Genomic DNA, 18,568 nt, shown 5'->3' on the forward strand with positions numbered 1-18,568 from the left:
TTTTGCATGTTTATTATAAGACGACTTTATTTTGTATATGCCCCAGCAAAAACAAATCTGTAGGTCCAGCTCCACAAAACTGCTGTTTGCCACCAGCTAAAGCGACGGGTCTGTGCCGGCAAAAGTCACTTTCAACTGTACTAAAGTGAATGGCTGGCCTTCTGTCGAGCCAACAATACCGGCCTATCGATGGCCGGTAGTACCTAACCCAGCAGTTACTGTCTAAAACGCGCTGGGTGAGTGATTGCCCGACATTTTCCAGTAGAGGGTAATCAATGAATCAATAATTGAGGGCCAGCAATTTATATACACCCAGCAGCATCCCTTTAGTTTATAGAGGTTTACGAGAGGTCATTGACCTAGTTACAGGAGTAATTAAAACCCACAAACCTAATTTTTATTTAATTCAATTAGCTAAATAAATATCTAGCTATCTAATACATTTCTGAATAAATTATTAATATATGAACTAAGAAAATATTTCTAGGTTAATTTTTTCATTTAAATTGTTTTATGCAAAGAATATTTTTTACACAGTTCAACCCCTTAGTCCTAAAGATTTGCTGTGCACAATCTATGCTTCCACTTATCAATACATTTTTAAACTAGGTAAACATATGTAATAATCTTTTCTTTACAGTGATATTCTACTTAAAAGCAGAATAATAAAACTGCTGTCCAGAATTATGAAAATTCTGTATCTCACAAGTAATTTTTCAAGTTTTAACTTGAAGTCAGTATATATGTCTATAATAGCTTGTAGTCAGTATATATATGTTTTAAAATAAAAGCTGTGTTCTTAAGGAATCTAGTGATACTATTGTACCCTATACAAAAATAAATACAACCTACAGCCGATAATATTAAGAGGCAGTCCAGAGATGATCATTTAGTGCGATACTGATCATGAATTCATGTTTTACTGATTATATTTAGTCTTGCAGCAAATTTAACAAAAAATAGGTGTATTGGACAAAAATGTACAAATGTAACCAGTCATGTAATGAATTGAATGTACCCTGAAATTAGTTAAATGAATAATCAACATTGTCTCTTGCAAACATTTTATTATACAAAGACATATAAATACAAAGACATAACCTTAATCAATACAAATATTACACAAATTTCAATTTAATTTTAAAAATAATAAAAACAGAGAAATCATATCTTTGTCTACATAGAATCACTTGGAATAGCACAGAAGAGTTCTCCTGAAAGAGAGGATAATAAAATAAAAATTATGCAAATCGTATATTTTAAAAACATAAGTATTTTTGTGAAAATGAGCTTTTAAAACTAAAATTTCTATCGAAAGGTTTTTGCTTTTATCATTTCATTGATAAATTTTGACTCATCAAATTAGTCTTCAAATTAGTAACACCATGCAAAACATACACCTGTCTTATAATTTAGAAAGATTTTGAACATAAAATTCCTTTCTGAATGAAATTATTGAATATTGACTCACGAACCCATTAAGATTGACAACTAGTACATGAAAATCTAACTGTTAAATGAAAAGTTATTCAGGGTGTTTAATTTTGTGCTCACCTTTTCTCAGAAAATATTCAATTTTAAAAAACATGCAGTTTTTTCTTCATTAATTTTATGGTGCTCAATTTTATTGCATTTAATATTTAAAACAATTATGATATTCTAATGTAAATTATTGTTTCAAGGAAAGGTATAGAAGAAAAATTACTTCTAAATATATATTACTTACATGCACGACTGTATCAATAGTATTTCTTTTTCGCTTTACTTTTATGATTAAATTTTTAATTGTATACCCTTGACAAAAAAAATTTCAAAATTTACAACATTTTTCATATTAAAATAGGCATCAAAACAATAATATGTATTGAATTGAAACCAGAATTGAAACCATATGAAAAAAGGTTGCTCAAAATTTGCTAGTTAAAAAGGCAGATAATTTTACAATTCTGTAATAACTTTATAAATCAATAAATTCTTAAATTACTTTAATGGTGATGCTTTGTGAAATTAATATTTTCCTCATATAAAAAACACAAGAACTAGATAAGAATAACGACAGATTTGACCAATGTCACGATTTCCGTAATGTCTTTATATAACTGGTATAGATGTAAGACAAAAAATGAAAAGTTTACATAAATATTAATAACATTGTTTACATCTCTGATGAAATTTCTTTTCTTCAAATTTTTTTATTAATTTAGTTCCTTCTTTTAACAAAAAATATTTGTTAAATACTCCATTACTATGCCTAGGAATAAAAAAGGGAAAGGTGCTTCCTAAAAAAAAAAAGGGTACACCGAGTTTTTAAAGGGCTTTTAATTAACACCGTAAATAGTTAACAAAATGTGTACTATTATGTAACAGCTGAATTCGATTCTTAACGACTGTAAAATTACCATCCTATACCTACTATTTTACATGTATATTTCAAAAAGTAGTTCTCACCCATTATCAAAATGAGAAAAATTTGTAGCTTACAAAGAAAAAAAACATGCTAATAGAAAATCATTGTGCAATAGAAAAAAATATTGTTAAACTTGAAAGCTTTTTCCATAATTTAAACTATTAACTAATAAACGATTAATTAAAAATAAATATTGAAAGGTACATATTTTTAAAAAAAATATTCATTTCAAATTTTTTTAAAAAATCTTTTAATAAACTTATTGATACTAAAAAAATCTTTTAAAAATTTAACCAGTTGAGAATTAACAAAGTAAATATTTGTAATGGTATCTGAATCAAACTTATTAACACGAATAATTTTAAAAGTGTGTAATCATCATTTACACATTAAATTTTTTAAAAGGAATATTATCAGACAGTGTCGTCAAAGGGCAGTGAGGACGGTTGGCCCTTCTCGAGGAGGTACACTGCATTTTTATTTGATACAGAAAAATTAGTTGTCATTTTCTGTAGATTAGAATAGCAGGAGTTGCACATTAACCACTTTCAACATATACTTTTCGAATTCTAGCAAATAAACTCTGTAATAGGATACACACATTATGGGCCACAAATAAAAAGAAACAAAACTTATTTAAATCTAATGAATAATTCAGAGAAAAATTAGACTGAAAACATTTAAACCTGTTTGATTGCCCAAGGACAGGAGCGTTACAATGAGCGTTTCCTCATTATAGACTTTTTTCCCTTTTTTTTTTTAAATTGCAGGCATTGGGGGGTTGTCCCATTGGCCACAGGAATGCCAGAACTACTACTTTCTTCTCGTTACCCAGTGGGCACCTGTGGTGAAGCAGGGTCGCCCACGTCACACAACCACAACCCGCTTATAGGGCGGAAAGTTAAAAAAGAATCTTTAAAAACTTCAACATTTCAATATGCAATTAAACTGGTTCTGATGTTTTTCATCTCGTTTAACTCATAAAATCGTAAGATTTCTATAATCTTTTTGCTTCTGTCGCACTTAAATGTTAGTTTAGAGATTCCTAATGTGTTTACATTTTAAACTTCTGTTTCAAGAAAACTTTTTTGTTTTTAAAAAGGTAGGTGTATATATTTTTGCCAAATAAAAATATTTTGTACTATTGAAGAATAGATAAATAAGTGAAATGTAGGTGTTATTAACATTATTTCTTAGTTACCATAAATTAAATTTACTTACACATTTTATTAAGAATTTTTTAACTTTTACGGGGCATTTTATTTGCTTGGACTAAAAAATTGTTCTTATAGCAAAAATTTTTTCTACCAAATAATGTCTTAGAAGGCATTCAATATTGTACAGGTTAGTTTCAAGATGCTTCAAATCAGTACTTTGTCGTTACTTTTTTTTTTTCTCTTTAACCTACACGTTTTTAAGCTATGTTAACAAGGTAGGTTTTTAAATATGATTGTGTTTTCACAATCAAAATCTTACTGTATTTAAAATTTTTAAAAAAATATTTTATATACATCAATAAAATTTATAAATATAACACTTTTTTTCATTGAATAGGGAAGTGAACGATTAAAATGAAAATTAATAACCATTATTAAAATATAAAACTACATACAGTGACCAATCACTTCTGCGCCACCTCTTTTATGTGCCTTTTGCATATATACAAAGGTTTTCAAAGGCCCTTGATCATTATATAGGAAAATAATAATAATTATAATTCTTTATGCATCATTCAGAAAATAAATATTTCAATTCAGCACACAATTTTTTTTAAAAGTCTAAAATTTTGATTTTATTTTTTGTTTAAATAGAAAAAAATAATCCCATTTTTTAGAAAAAGTTTTCAGTTTAAAGCAAATAAACTATCTTCGTTACAGATAAAAGGAAATAAGTTACTGGATCTAGTAATACAGTTCATTTTTCTTCCCTATGGGATTTTTTTCACCTTTATTGTTTCTAGGAAGACATTTTTTTTATATGAATTTGAATAAGGTGTCTTATCTATCACACCACCCACATTGAAACCACCATATATACCACCCATATGCTTTCAAAATTTATCTAGCAGTGTCTTTCCCACCACCAATTAAAACGTTAGTTTTTGGTCAAGGAATGTAAAGCTATAGCGATTACTATTACTCAGTTTACGCGAAAACAGAGATGACAAAAACATTACTCTAAATCATTAAAAACAATTAGAAGGTTTAGCCGCTATTCACGACTATTTGTAGTTTTATTCAGCTATTGAAACTTTTCTATCTAGCTTTTCTTATTTGTATGAACTTACTGTTTTTAAAATCTTATGGACTTTTTCTCTTGGTCCCAAAGACTGAAGCATAATGAGAATTCACTGTATTTTATAAATGAATTCGCTTAATACATTAAAATGTCCCTAATCCTTCTTTAAAATCATAATTCAAATAATAATAATTAAAATAATACTTCTCAAAATAATAAATTATTTATGCACATCAAAGATTCTGCAGATGATAAAAGTAATAAAACTTACAGAAATTCATGGTGGACTGGCACAGGTTTACCAACATTTGAAGAGCTAAAAGGGAAAAAAAAGGGTCTTATTTTTATTTAAATATTAACTTGAGATATACAGTAAAAAAAATTTTCAGTAAACTTTTAGCAGAAATTTAAAAAACATTATACAACGGACACCCAGAAAGATTAAGTAAAAATTAGAATAATATTTTTTAGAAATTTGAATGAGAAAAATAACTTGCAGGCTACGAAATTTTATTAACAGAATCGTCATCAATAAAACAACAAAATTTTCTAAGTTCGCCTCTAGGATCACAAAATATAAGGTCAGCGTTTAAAATCTTCCAAAGAGTTAATTGAAATTTATTTTTTTATTTCCACTTAAAGATTCTCCACAAAAAATTATTGTAAATTTAGCTTTCGCTGAATCTGAAGCTTTTCTTATGTGCATGAACTTACTGTTTTTAAAATCTTATACACTTTTTCTCTTGGTCCCAAAAACTGATGTATAAGGGAGAATTCACTGCACTTTATAAATAAATTTGCTTTATACATTAAAATGTCCTTAATTCTTCTTTAAAATCATAATTCAAGTAATAATAATTAAAATACTACTTCTCAAAGTACCTAATATTAAATTAATTATGTACATCCAAGATTCTGCATATGATAAAAGTTAAAAAACTTACTGAAATTCATGGTGGACTGGCACAGGTTGAAAAGCTAAAAGGAAAAAAAAAGGTCATATTTTTATGTAAATATTACCTTGTATACAGTAAAAATATTTTACGGTAAACTCTTAGCAGAAATTTAAAAAGTATTACCCAATGGACACCCAGAAAGATTAAATAAAAATTAAAATATTTTTTAGAAATTTGAATGAGAAAAATAACTTGTAGGCCAGGAAATTTAGAATGAGAAAAATAACTTTTCGACCAGGAAATTTTATTAACAGAATTGTCAACAATAAAAAAAAACACAAAATATAAGGTTAGCATTGAAAATCTTCCTAAGAGTTAATTGAAATTTATTTTTTTATTCCCACTAATAGATTCTCGGCAAAAAATTATTGTAAATTTAGCTTTTGCTGAATCTGAAGCTTTTCTTATTTGCATGAACTTACTGTTTTTTAAATCTTATACGCTTTTTCTCTTAGTCCCAAAGACTGGTGCATAAGTGAGAATTCACTGTACTTTATAAATGAATTCGCTTAATACATTAAAATGTCCTTAATCCTTCTTTAAAATCATAATTCAAATAATAATAATTAAAATATTACTTCTCAAAATAATATTAAATTATTTATGCACATCAAAGATTTTGCAGATGATGAAAAAAAAATAAGTTAATTGATAAATCATTTTAACTATTAATAAATTTAAAAATTTGTATCAGGGGAATTGGTTGGTAATAGTTGCTTTTCTCAATTTAATTTATGTAAAATAGAACAGTTTCACATAAAAGTCATTTTTAAAATTTAATTTATTTTGAAAAAAACTTTTCAAATTGATTATAATCAAATTTTTGTTGTTTCCATATGGTTCGCCCCCTAGTACAATAATTTAAAATATGTGCGTTTAAACCCTCACTTTGCTGTGGTCAGACTGACAGGCAAACAACAACTATTTTGCTCAAGCCAAAACAGATTATGAAAATAAAATAAGAAAATTATCAATAAAAAAAAGCGGCTAGATTTTTTTGTTAAGCCGTGTTAAAATTTCGCTTAACTTTCAGCAAAAATTTAAAAAGCATTACACAAAGGGCACTCAAAACGTTTGAATGAAAATTAGAATAATATTTTTCAGAAATTAGAATGAGAAAAATAACTTGTAGGTCAGGAAATTTTCTTAACAGAATTGTCAACAATAAAACAACAAAATTTTCTAAGTTCGGCTCTAGGATCACAAAATATAAGGTTAGCATTGAAAATCTTTCAAGGAGTTAATTGAAAAACTTTTATTTCCACTGAAAGATTCTCTGCAAAAAAATTATTATAAATTTAGCTTTCAGTGATTTGGAAGCAGTTATAACTTGTTTTCTCAATAGAATACAAGTTAAATTTGAAGCACCTCGGCTACTTCGAAAGTGGTCAAACATCCTTTTAAGAAGTTGTACTTGTAAATAAAATGGTATTATATTCTGTCTATAGCGGTCAGGAAATGATTGTAATTTAAATTGTCAACAAGTACAGAGCTCCTGTAGATTTTAGTACTAGTCGAAAAGTAGAAATTTTGATCGCATGTTACCAATACGAGTGCGAGTTCATTAAATTAATAATAAACACAGCAAGAAATAAGAAAACCTATAGAAATTCATGGAGAGCGCTAACAGGTTTTCTAACATTTTTAAAACTAATAGAAAAAGAGTTGTTTGTTATTTTTATTGAGTATGAATTTTGTTTTCATATTGTATTGAACTTTTATATATTTTTGTAATCCCTATAAAAATCGGGCATTATTTTATATGAATATTAACTTGAAATTCACAATAAAAACATTATTCACTTAACTCTTAACAAAAATTATGAAGTAACTTAACATTGATTTCAAAATATAAAAGAATTTTGTAATATTTTTTTTTTTTGTATAAGTGGGGTTAGCCAATATACAATTAAGTATGAGCAACTGCGTGCTAAAAAACTTTCCATAATCTATATTTTTTTTAGGTTGTTTAAGAATTCACAGCACGATTCTTCGCAATTATTTATATTAACATGTACAAATAAATTTTTCATCTTAATTTAAACTATTTAGTATAAATTATTAAACCTTTACCTATTTTTACACTTGAATTTAGCTCAAAAATTTCATTAAAATGAAATACATATAACAGAAACAATTTTTAATATTACTAACAGCAATTAGTTAACTAAAATCTAAATATTATTTAACATAAAGAAATAAGTTTTAATGAAAATTCTTGATTATTATAGAAACCTATTTTCATAATATACTTAGATAAACCTGATTTATATCATATGCTACAACATATTATGAATTTATATTTGTTTTTGGCGTGCTACTGCTCGATTGTCGCTAAAAATTTGGCGGCGATCTTGGTGTTGATAAAACATTTGTCTGTACATTTTCATTGAATTAAATTTAATATTTTTTATTATTCTATCTTAGAAAGGTGTTAATTATGATGTATTAATTGAATAAAGATGATTGCCAATCTAAAACATAGCGCCAAAACAGCACTTCAAACGCGGTTCTTTGTAAACCGAAATCTGCACGTCGTAAACATATTTGAACAATAGTAAATCAAAAATGATTAAAATAATAACTTCAATGTAATAGAAAAAAATAAAACCTTACCTTTTTTGAAAATTATAAGAATCCAACGTGCTTCTTTTTCTAAACAATAAATTCACAGTTACGGTTACTCGCTCGACCGCTTCACTGGCGGCAGCAGACAACTTTAACTTGGTGGCCCATTGGATAGATTCAGACTGACGGGATGCGGCTGTTTGTAATGTACAGGCCCAACACTTCCTACAATGTTGGCAAAAGTTCATAGGGTGGCCCAGCAATCAACCCAGCTGACAGTAATTTGCACCTTCACTTTTCAATCAGTACCGTCAGTAATTTCGAAGATGGCCAGAACTTATGTTTTTGCTGGGGCGTTAAAATTTACGACGTAATGAAATTCTTCCGAAGAAAAACAAGTTTGGTATGCCTGAATCTAGATTTTGAGCATCGTAACGAGCGCAAATACTTTTATGCTTTAATTTTTTGTCTTGCAATTAATCTTTAAACGTTATCTAAAAAAAAGTCAATTTTGGTAAATGTTAATAAATTTTTAAACAAAATTCTAATGGTTTATCAGGATACTTGCGTTATTTTTTAAAATTTATATTATGTATTTTTACGATTTTTTTTTATTTGGTTGAAATAGACTTTAAAAAGGTAAAATAATATTGAAATGGAGAATAGTTTTTTATATCTGTTCTTTTATAACATTACATATTTTTCATCTTCCTGCTCATGAAGATAAATTATTTAATAATTGTTGGATAATTATTTTATTCAATAAGCATCTAACGTCTGAAAGAATTCTAAGTGACTTTTTTTAAAATATAAAGCCACTTCCGAGTTCTTAATAATTTAACTCTGTATCTCTGCATTGAAAATAAAAACGCATTAAGAAAGTTAACTTAGCTTTCTGAAATTTTTCATTGTGCGTATTATTTCTGATTTAAGAAAATGTTTATCAGATTTTAAAAGAATCTAAAAGTATAGCATAAAAGTCGTTACATAAATTATTTAGAATAAATTGTAGACTCATGAAAGTGATTTATTTTCACTGTACTAATAAACTCTACTTAAAGCAATCTTTCAAGATCGTCACGTAAATCATTCAAGCACATTTATCCCCTTAATTTAGTTGGGAGTTCATTTTCACATACTTATCAGATTCAATTACGAAATTAATGAGTTTCGTTTCCAATAACAAAGTTCAAGTAGCACAAGATTAATTGCTAAAAATGGTGTGATATCTCGTTTTTTGGTTAAATAAATTACATTTATCTAAGGCTTGACTATTTTTTTCGAATTTCGAAAAGAATCGCTTCAGTTTTGAAATAAAGCATTTGCGAAATTTAATGCTAGTAGTAGCTAGTATTTGTTAAGAGAAAGTGCAGAGTGCGTTTAAAATTTAGCAGTAAATCTTTTTATATTGTTTAAATTCGAATTTTATTCGTTAAAATATTCATGCTTTAGAAGAGATTGGCTAAGATTGTAAAGGTATGGAAAATGTATAAAACATTAGAGTTTTTAATTTTTCATTTTAAATTTTAGTTCTTTTTAGGATATCTAACGTTAAGGGAAATTAGTTTCGGAGGGAATTATATAAGTTGAAACTTTGACTTCATATGGAAGCAAGATTAATTAATGACAGTTCATTTTTTCGGGTCGCTTTATAAGGCTGTTTATAATTTTGACACCATTATACACTTGAATGTATCCTTATTACATAATAAAAATCATGAAACTTTTAATTGTTTTAGTTTTTTTAATTTAAAAAAAAGTAGAAATCATCTTTCAAAAATTCACTATTGAATAGTAGGGTGATTCCTCCTTCACATATGGTACTATAAGACATAAAAATTTTAATTTTATACAACGCTTTGATTTATATTGCAAATCGCGAATTCAGATTTGAGAACTTTCATTTTTTTCTCTTCTTCAAAACGCACATAAGATTAAAAACAAATGAAATTTCAGAAATGATTTAAAATAACGTGCATATAAAAGCAGTTTAAGACTAATTTGTATGTAGCAAACTTATAAGCAAATAAAAACTTTGTTTAGATGATTTAACGTGCAGATTTAACGGATTAACAGATTTTACGTGCACCTTGATGCGAGTACACGCCGGTTGTTTTGTCTGCTGTTAGGATCGAACTCACTACCTCTAGCTTTCTAAGCAGCTGTGTGAGCGACGACTGAACCGAATGCACCCCCGAAAGGCTCTAAAAAATTGTGTATTATATCCAATACCAAATACATTATGGTCGGGAAATATAGGCGTCTGTATTCAAATAGGTTCCTTTCGCCTGCGACTTTATCGAAATGTGTGTCAGAAAAACCTTTAATGTAATTTATGTGTGTTTTATTGCAACTTTTATTACAGCTTTAAAAAACATTTTTCGAGCAACAATCCAAAATTTTTTTTACTATAACAATGTAACTCTTGCGTCTTCTCCCAGCTTGAATCGATCTGAACTTCAAAATAAATGTCACCGCTGGAAATATTTATTCTAGGGAATCTTTCCAACAGCAAAGACACAAACAGGAAATTTTATATTTGACCCCAATTCCATTAACAGAACAAATGTGATTTTGAGATTTTTCCATGATTCATTGCATGAACTAAAGAAAGGTGCTTTTTCTTCTCTAGAAACTCTTTTCCACAGAATGAAGTATTTATCGAACTTCGAGATAACCTTGACATTTTATGGACTCATCCATCAGGAATTTAGTTCATTCAGAAAGAATGAGTGAACGCTATGGGCGTCTTAGAAACCATTTCTCATATCTTTCAAACCTAATATCTAAGATAAGGATTTGTTTCACCCGTGGAAATAACTGTCATCATCGCCAAGGACGGAAAGAGAGCGAGAAATAAATTTCGCCCGGAGAAAGGAAATAACAAAGCTTATGTTTATTTTAATTAAAAATTTATTGCTTATTAATGTCTTTAAAACTGCTTGCTGTTTTTGAGAGAAAGGTCTCAAGAAAAAAATATCGATGCTATAAATGTGGATGGCTTATGGAATCAATGTCATAATTTTGAACTATATAGGCTATTCAAGGAAGCTGATATCAACAAATACATCAAAATAAGATACTTAAAGCTTGCGGGTCACTGGATCCTTTTTGTTTGACATTTAAGGTCTTCAACTACAAACCAATGAGGACTAGAATTAGAGGTAGGCCTAAGATCAGAGGTCTTGACTGGGAGGAAGAGGATTTCAAAATCTTAAAAGTTATTAACTGGAGAACAATCGCAAAGAAAAGAGCAGAATTAAGGAAGCTTCTAGGGAAAGCTCGGGCCTACAAAGGGCTGTCATGCCAATAGAAGATTATATTTAAAATGCTAGATTAAATCTTAAAAGTTTCTAAAATTTTCAAAGGGCTAATGATTACTCTATGAAGCAAATTTTTTGCTGTATTGATACGAATACTTGATCCTGCCTTCTTCGGGTGTGGGGATTTCAAATTTGAAATTAGTTTTACAACAGTGTGCAAAAATGTCATTAATTGTCACTAAATTGCATCAAGCTGTACAGTTAATTCAAAAAATTGTATCGACAAATATTCGAGGTAAATTTGATTGGGGTAATTCACAGACGCGTGTTCACTGAAAACTCATTTCTAACAATTGGTTAGTTTCAAATAATTAAGTTGAAATTTTTTTAAGAATTAATTATCACTCAATATTTAACAATTCATATAAATATTTGGCTATTTATCTTCGCATATTATTGAAAATGTAGGTTTGAAAAATAAAATAGTCATGTTTAACGACAGACATGGTTTCTTGTGGGGTAACAGTAGTCTGTTATTACGTTAAATGAGGAAAAATGCATCAATATGCATCAATAAATGTATTTGGAAATTTTCGTAAACTTAAATGCAAAATACTTATTTTCAAAAAATTGTTTTGATATCAAATTAAATGTTTTTATATTTACGTAAAATTGTCGAGTAACGGTTCTCCAAATATAGTTGTACTTTTTTTAATACTTCCAGATAATGGGTTTGTTTGTAAATATGATCAAAACGTAACATCATAATTATACATACACGAATGGGACATAAAAAAGTATATTTCCTAAAAAAATCAATTGCAACTTTCATTAAAAAAATACTCCTTTTATAATGAAAATACTTCCTTTATCCTAGTGCATAGGTGTACTTACAATAATTACCGTATGGAATTTGCAGTTTTAAATTGTTTCAAATTTCTACGTTAGTTTTCGCGAAAAAATCATACGTTTTTTTTAACTTTTAGATTAAAAAAATGATTATGCTGCGTCTTAATACTAGTTATGCAGAAATATTTATTTTTTATTTCTATTTAACAAAAGATACAGTTTTATAAAACAATCTCTTCGGGATATTAGCAACGATGTATTAGTGCCATTTTTTCCCTCTCAATATTAATAATTACACATATGATTAAAAAAATGATTATGCTGCGTCCTAATACTAGTTATGCAGAAATATTTACTTTTTATTTCTATTTAACAAAAGATACAGTTTTATAAAACAATCTCTTCGGGATATTAGCAACGATGTATTAGTGCCATTTTTTCCCTCTCAATATTAATAATTACACATATCTGTTCTAACAACTGAAGTTATATCCTTTGCAAGTGAAGTAGTGCCTATTTATTGACCTTTAAAAGAAAAAAAATGGATGATTTCAGATTAAATTGCTTTCAACATGATGGTGGTACAAATTCTTATTTTATATTAGTGCTTTGTTTTAAACAAAGAAACACACGAGAGGAAAATTTTAAAAAAATCAATAAAAAATATTTTGTAAAAAGTAAAGTGATTTTTCGATAAGAAGTTTGATTGAGAACATAAGTATTTTCTTATAGAAGAAAATAAGAATTTGATCATATTTAGCATGGTCGAGTTCGTTATACCAGTATATAGGCATTACATATTTCTTAGCTTTTAAAATTTCTTTAATTTCATAAATTTAATTTTTTTGACCATTATTACTACTGTTATAATTAAAATATTTAATTTTTATCACATATTTAATTTTATATTTAATATTTAATTTTTATCACATTTTGTAAAAAAAGCAAATATACATGTATTCTTTTCTAAACAGTCGATGCAATATCTCACTTTTTAATTATCGCGTGAAGGTCGTTGGGCTACCGAAGCGGGGGTGCTATCCCCTCTGTAGAGGATCAAAATTGTGATGGCATGTCTTCGGATTATCTTCAGGGATGTTTCCCAGACCGTCGCCAATAGCCCATTGTGCAGCTCTAGTGCGACGTAAATGATCTACAACAACTACACTTTTTAATTCAATACACGTGTGCACCTCATGAATTCAGTGTCGCGACTAATCGAATACCAAAATCTATTTTTAACTTTAATTTTCTTTATACTACTTTATTTCTCAAACCACAAAAATATTTCGGTTACAAGGTTATATTATATTCTAACGACCTTTTTTGGCGATTAATTAGGCCTGAAGCCAAATTATTTAATATTAATAACTCGGTGTTGGCTTTGTTTTCGGGTATATTATCTATCTATAACTTGCCAACTTCGGATCTACTCATTTATTGTTAATTTAAAATTCTTAGCGTTATAACTGGAGGGTTTTTTAATGTTCGATGACTCCTCAGTTCAACCGTTAAAAGTTTTTACAAAAATTTTCAAAAATATGGAGCTGTCTTCCTCTAGATAAAGAAATTTTTCCTTATTTTTATTTTGTTATTATAAGTATGGCCATATTTACTTTGCTCAACTTTAAAAATGCTCCACTAACGTAATCGAGAGAATTTTGTTCGAAATATCTCAGCAGTAATCCCACTTTCGGTACTAACGGCATGTACTAGGAATTTACACCATCTATAATGATGCATCTCCACAGTGTTATTTATTAATAATAATCTGGTGTAATTTCACTCTAATTGGTTCACTGGCTTGTTATAAAATGTATCAAAGTCATTTCTTTAACTGAGATTTCTAGATTTATTTTTAGTGAATATTATTTCCAGCGGGCCGGGATAGCCTGGTCGGTAGAGCGCTGGTCCCACGTCCGAGAATTCGTCGGTTCGAACCCCGCCTGCCGAAGACTCCCCGTGTAGTAAAGTGACTGATGCACGTTAAATCTATCGAGTCGCGAAAGTCCTCCATGTTCCCATAACAAATCAAAACCTCTGGGGGTACTGGATTGGAGATCGATCGTTCTCTGATTCAGGTCAAAATTACGATCTGTGGATGAATGAATGGATGAATGGGTCCGCCTTACAAACGAGTGTGACGAATGGTGTGACAGAAGTCGAATTCTTTGCCATTGATGGCGCCACTGGAAAACAAGAACAATCGCTCCCCCTCTACCTAAACAGGCATACGTCAACATTATTTCCAGCATCACTCTCTGAACCCCTTTTAGATGAACGACAGATAAATATAAAATATTTCTTACATTTGGATCGATATTTTTTTAGTAATTGATAGGAAATACGGTATGACATGTAAACATTTTTTGTCTTGAATTACATTGTAATTATAATAAGAACTGTAAGTTTAGAGAAACACGAAGATGAAAAAATGAGCTCAGCATTATTTAAGTTGATTAGTTTCAATTTTCTTTTTCAAGGGGAAAAACGTAAGTTTCTCAAACGGATAAAAGCTTTTCTGTGTTTGACATTTTGTAGACAGATTCTTAACATTTTGTTCGATAAAAAGACTCGTATTTATTTTTTCTCTCGTTTTAAAAGTGAGCATTAAGAGTGCTGTATTACACTATGGTCATGAATGTTACGTTCCTTTATGGGCAACGACAAATTTTAAAATATTTGGTCGCATTTAAAAAGAATATAGTTTAATGAGAATTTCAGAAGCAAAAATGTTTATTACTATAATTAAATTAGTCATTCATGCGATAATATTGTTTTTAAAAATGTTGGCATAAAAGCTTCACTTTCTTCACATATTTCTTAAATTGGAAAATAAGTTTTTCATTTACTATTTTATATAATAGGGGGCAACATCCCCTGCTCGATATCGCTCGCGATCCCCGAGACTACTAACGATGTTTCCTTCAGAACGCTCTGCTGAGTTCACTTCACTCTCTCTTATTTACACCCAATCAGTGAACCTTAATATTTTTTTAATATCTTTTTAACTTATCAAAAGAATGCTCTCTGCTTTATATATCTCAGGAATCCTCGGAACTGCTTGCAGATCATTTCTCTTGCTCTTTTCACCTGCCTGGTCTACAATGGGAAAAAATTTGGAAAACGCAACTTCATAATAAATTGATTCTAAATGAAATAGAAATTTTAACAAAGTAAGAAGTATAATTCATCATCCAGAGCGTTATTATTTGTTAATTTAGGCGGAGATTTTAGCTTTGTTCTTCAATGTATTAATCTGATTTTGTATGAATATGGGTTACTTGCAACGGAAAACGGCACTGGACTCAGCATGGTTTAACACCCCAGTGAACAACTTCAAGAACCTAAATGACTCTCCTCCTACACGTTTCTCAGCAGTCTGCTCTGCAAAAGATTGTTATCCTGACTTTCGATAGGTGTTCGCATTAAGAACGCATACTGTAACTAGACTGTGTATTAATTCAAAAAAATGTTATTGAACCTATTCTTATATGCAGGAAAAAATTGGAAAGATAATTGCTATACTGATTTTCAGTCTATGTTTAACTCAATCATTCATCAGTTCAAGGATTTTCATAACTTAATGCACGCTTTTGTGGATCGTTATAAGTTACAATGCTTTATTTTTACTACACTTATTAGTGCATAATAAGTTTACTATTAAATTCCATTTATGTAAATCCTATTAATGTTTGTTTTAATAATCCGAATACACAAAATAATATAAGATAATATGAAAAACAAGAAGAAATAACATTCAAAGATAATATAATTAAAAACAATAAAAAATATATTTTCTAAATAAAAAGTAATAGAAAAAGAGAATTTCGCCATACTTTATTGATCTATAGAGCGACAATAACAGTTCGGAGTTTGAAGGTAACAAAGGAAAAAAGCTAGAAAGTAGTATTTTAGCTATCTAAGATAATGTTTTTACCCTCTAAATATGAATAAGCCAGCAAAGTAATAACACTACTTGATAAAAGTTAATACTTTTTATTATTACTCGGGAAAAAAGAAAAACCATCAGTCAAAACGATACAGAAAGTTTTATTTATATTTCAGAAAAAAATTCCTTGAAAAAAAAACAATACTTATATATGTTTTCAATGTTTATATGAAGAAATCTTGGAATGTTGATACATTGATAGTAATTGGAACGCTTTTGCGTAGTAAAATCTTTTTTTGACGTTTCAGAAAAATAAATATTCAGTATTTAATAATGGTTGAGAAAAAACGGACATTTTGACATATTTCGAAGAAATAAAGACGCGGATTCTGTTTCTTTCTTCAACATTTTAAATATTTCAAAACGTAGGATAAAAATATTCTTTTTAACATTTTTGGAATTGTTTTTACTGCATGATTAGTAGTTAATTTGAATATCACCTTTTATAAATTTCTGCCTTGTATAAAACTGCTAGCTTTATTATTATTTATTTATATTTGCTAGCTTTATTACTTAGCTAGAAATTCTTCTTGTTTTCCGGAAGATTTTATGAAGGGGTCGCAAAATGTATGTTTTGATGTTTCTTTTTCTTCTTCTTTTTTTTTAATGAATTTTTTTTAATTATATATAATCCTTGGAATATATATAAACCATTGTATTCGAAGTTTAGGTGCTTCAATTGAAAGGCTTAGATTAATTTAGAGATATATATTTTTTAATGGCAACACTTTTACGTTAACCTCTTTTTTGATATTTTCTGATAGGTACTGAAAAAGTTTCTGAAATATTTATTAAATAACAGAAAAACATAAACAAAGATCGTATTTCTCATAAAGTAATCGCTGTGTTTTTCACCAAAAACACTTTTTGAACAACTTGAAAATGTGGTCTATCTGTATACTGTCCTAAGGAGTCAATTTTCCATCCAAATGTTCAGAAATGTATAATTTTAGAACTTCTGATCTGAACAACTTAACTGTCCTTTTTCATATGACGCAGCGGTACAGTGGTTTAGGCATTGCACTAGAATTGTGAAGAATTGACTATCAACACCTTCCAGAAGAGAGAAGACCTCCGCACGGATTAATTTAGTATCTCGTCGTAACGAGCATAAACTGCTCAAAATAAGAAAGGAAAATAAGAAAAAAAGTAAGAAATGAATAAGGAAAAGGAGGTATTGGTTCTATCGACAAGTGGGAAGTGAATGCCAGCCAAATTTAAATCTGTCGTTAACACCTTGTCTGAAAGTAAGAAGCCGATCGGTGAAAAGCCTTAAACTTTATGAATCCTACAGCAGACAGATTGGTCTGCGGGAGTTCTTTACTTTTCATAAATCTTCTTTACTTAGCTTAAATTTATAATTTTACTTAAACAGAAAATTATTATTATTATTTTAAAATCACTGTAGTTTATCTATTTACGAAAGAAGAGCAAGTGAATTTTTTTTTGCTACAAAGTTTATACATTTAAAATTCGTTTTTATTTTTTATTTTTAATGATGCATATTATTTGAATAAATAGAAATTGAAATTTTAATTTGAAAATATATTGCGAAACTTTTTTTTTTACTCAACAACGCAATCTAACGCTAAAACGATTAATATTTTCTTGAATCAGGCTTTATTATTTATGAAATAAAAATTGATTTCTTTGATGCGAATAAACCAAGTTTATTCTTAAAAAAATTGGAACAATTAATTTTTCTTTAGATAGAAAATGCGTGAGAGATATTTTTTTTAAATGCATGAGAGATGTTTTTCGCTTGAAGGAAAAGTATTCAAAGGAAGTTTCATTAAAAGCATTTTTCCTACTATTTGGGTATAAAGAAAAAATTATAAAAAAAAATGTTTTTAAACTCCGTTAAGGATACAATTTTTATAATTTTGTTGATATATGTTAGTATTAGAAACCATCAAGCACGCTTAAAATTTTATACCACAGGAAAGCAATTATGTTATAAATATTTTCTTACGGAAACAATTTATAAATATTTTATTCTTAGTTGTAATTCAAAGCTTTTAAAATAAGATTTTTTTTTCAGAATACGAATTGTTAGCAAATTCCTCTTCTATTTACTATTAGTCTTTTCATCAAGATCTTCCTTTTTTTTAAACATTTTAAATTCTTTACAGATATTTTGGAAATAGAAAACTCATTTGTACAAATCTTTTATTCATTAAAATAAGGAAATGTAAACTGTATTTTTTGACATCCTTTTCAAAAGTTTGAATTTATTTTTAAAATAAAGAAAAGCATTGAAAGAAAATTAAATCATAGGGGTTAAGGGTACAGAATAAAATGAGAATAAACGCACAATTTTTATGCTACCACAATG

General features: G+C 28.3%; 1 protein-coding gene and 1 long non-coding RNA gene across 2 annotated transcripts in view; both read right to left on the reverse strand.

Moving 5' to 3' along the window:
• The window catches only part of Fas1 (fasciclin 1 Fas1 domain-containing), a 276,999-nt gene that overhangs the window by 37,141 nt on the left and 221,290 nt on the right, over positions 1-18,568 (reverse strand). The gene's annotated exons all lie outside the window — the stretch shown is intronic.
• LOC147801276 (uncharacterized) lies at positions 1,048-8,517 on the reverse strand. Its single transcript, XR_015430193.1, has 4 exons — positions 8,218-8,517; positions 5,590-5,623; positions 4,917-4,961; positions 1,048-1,214 (listed from the first exon to the last, which is right to left on the reverse strand). It is a non-coding gene; the product is annotated as an uncharacterized LOC147801276 (long non-coding RNA).

This window comes from Parasteatoda tepidariorum, chromosome 11 (assembly GCF_982258835.1).
Source record: "Parasteatoda tepidariorum strain Cologne lab strain chromosome 11, Ptep-v5.0, whole genome shotgun sequence".
NCBI classification, from domain to species: Eukaryota; Metazoa; Arthropoda; class Arachnida; order Araneae; family Theridiidae; genus Parasteatoda; species Parasteatoda tepidariorum.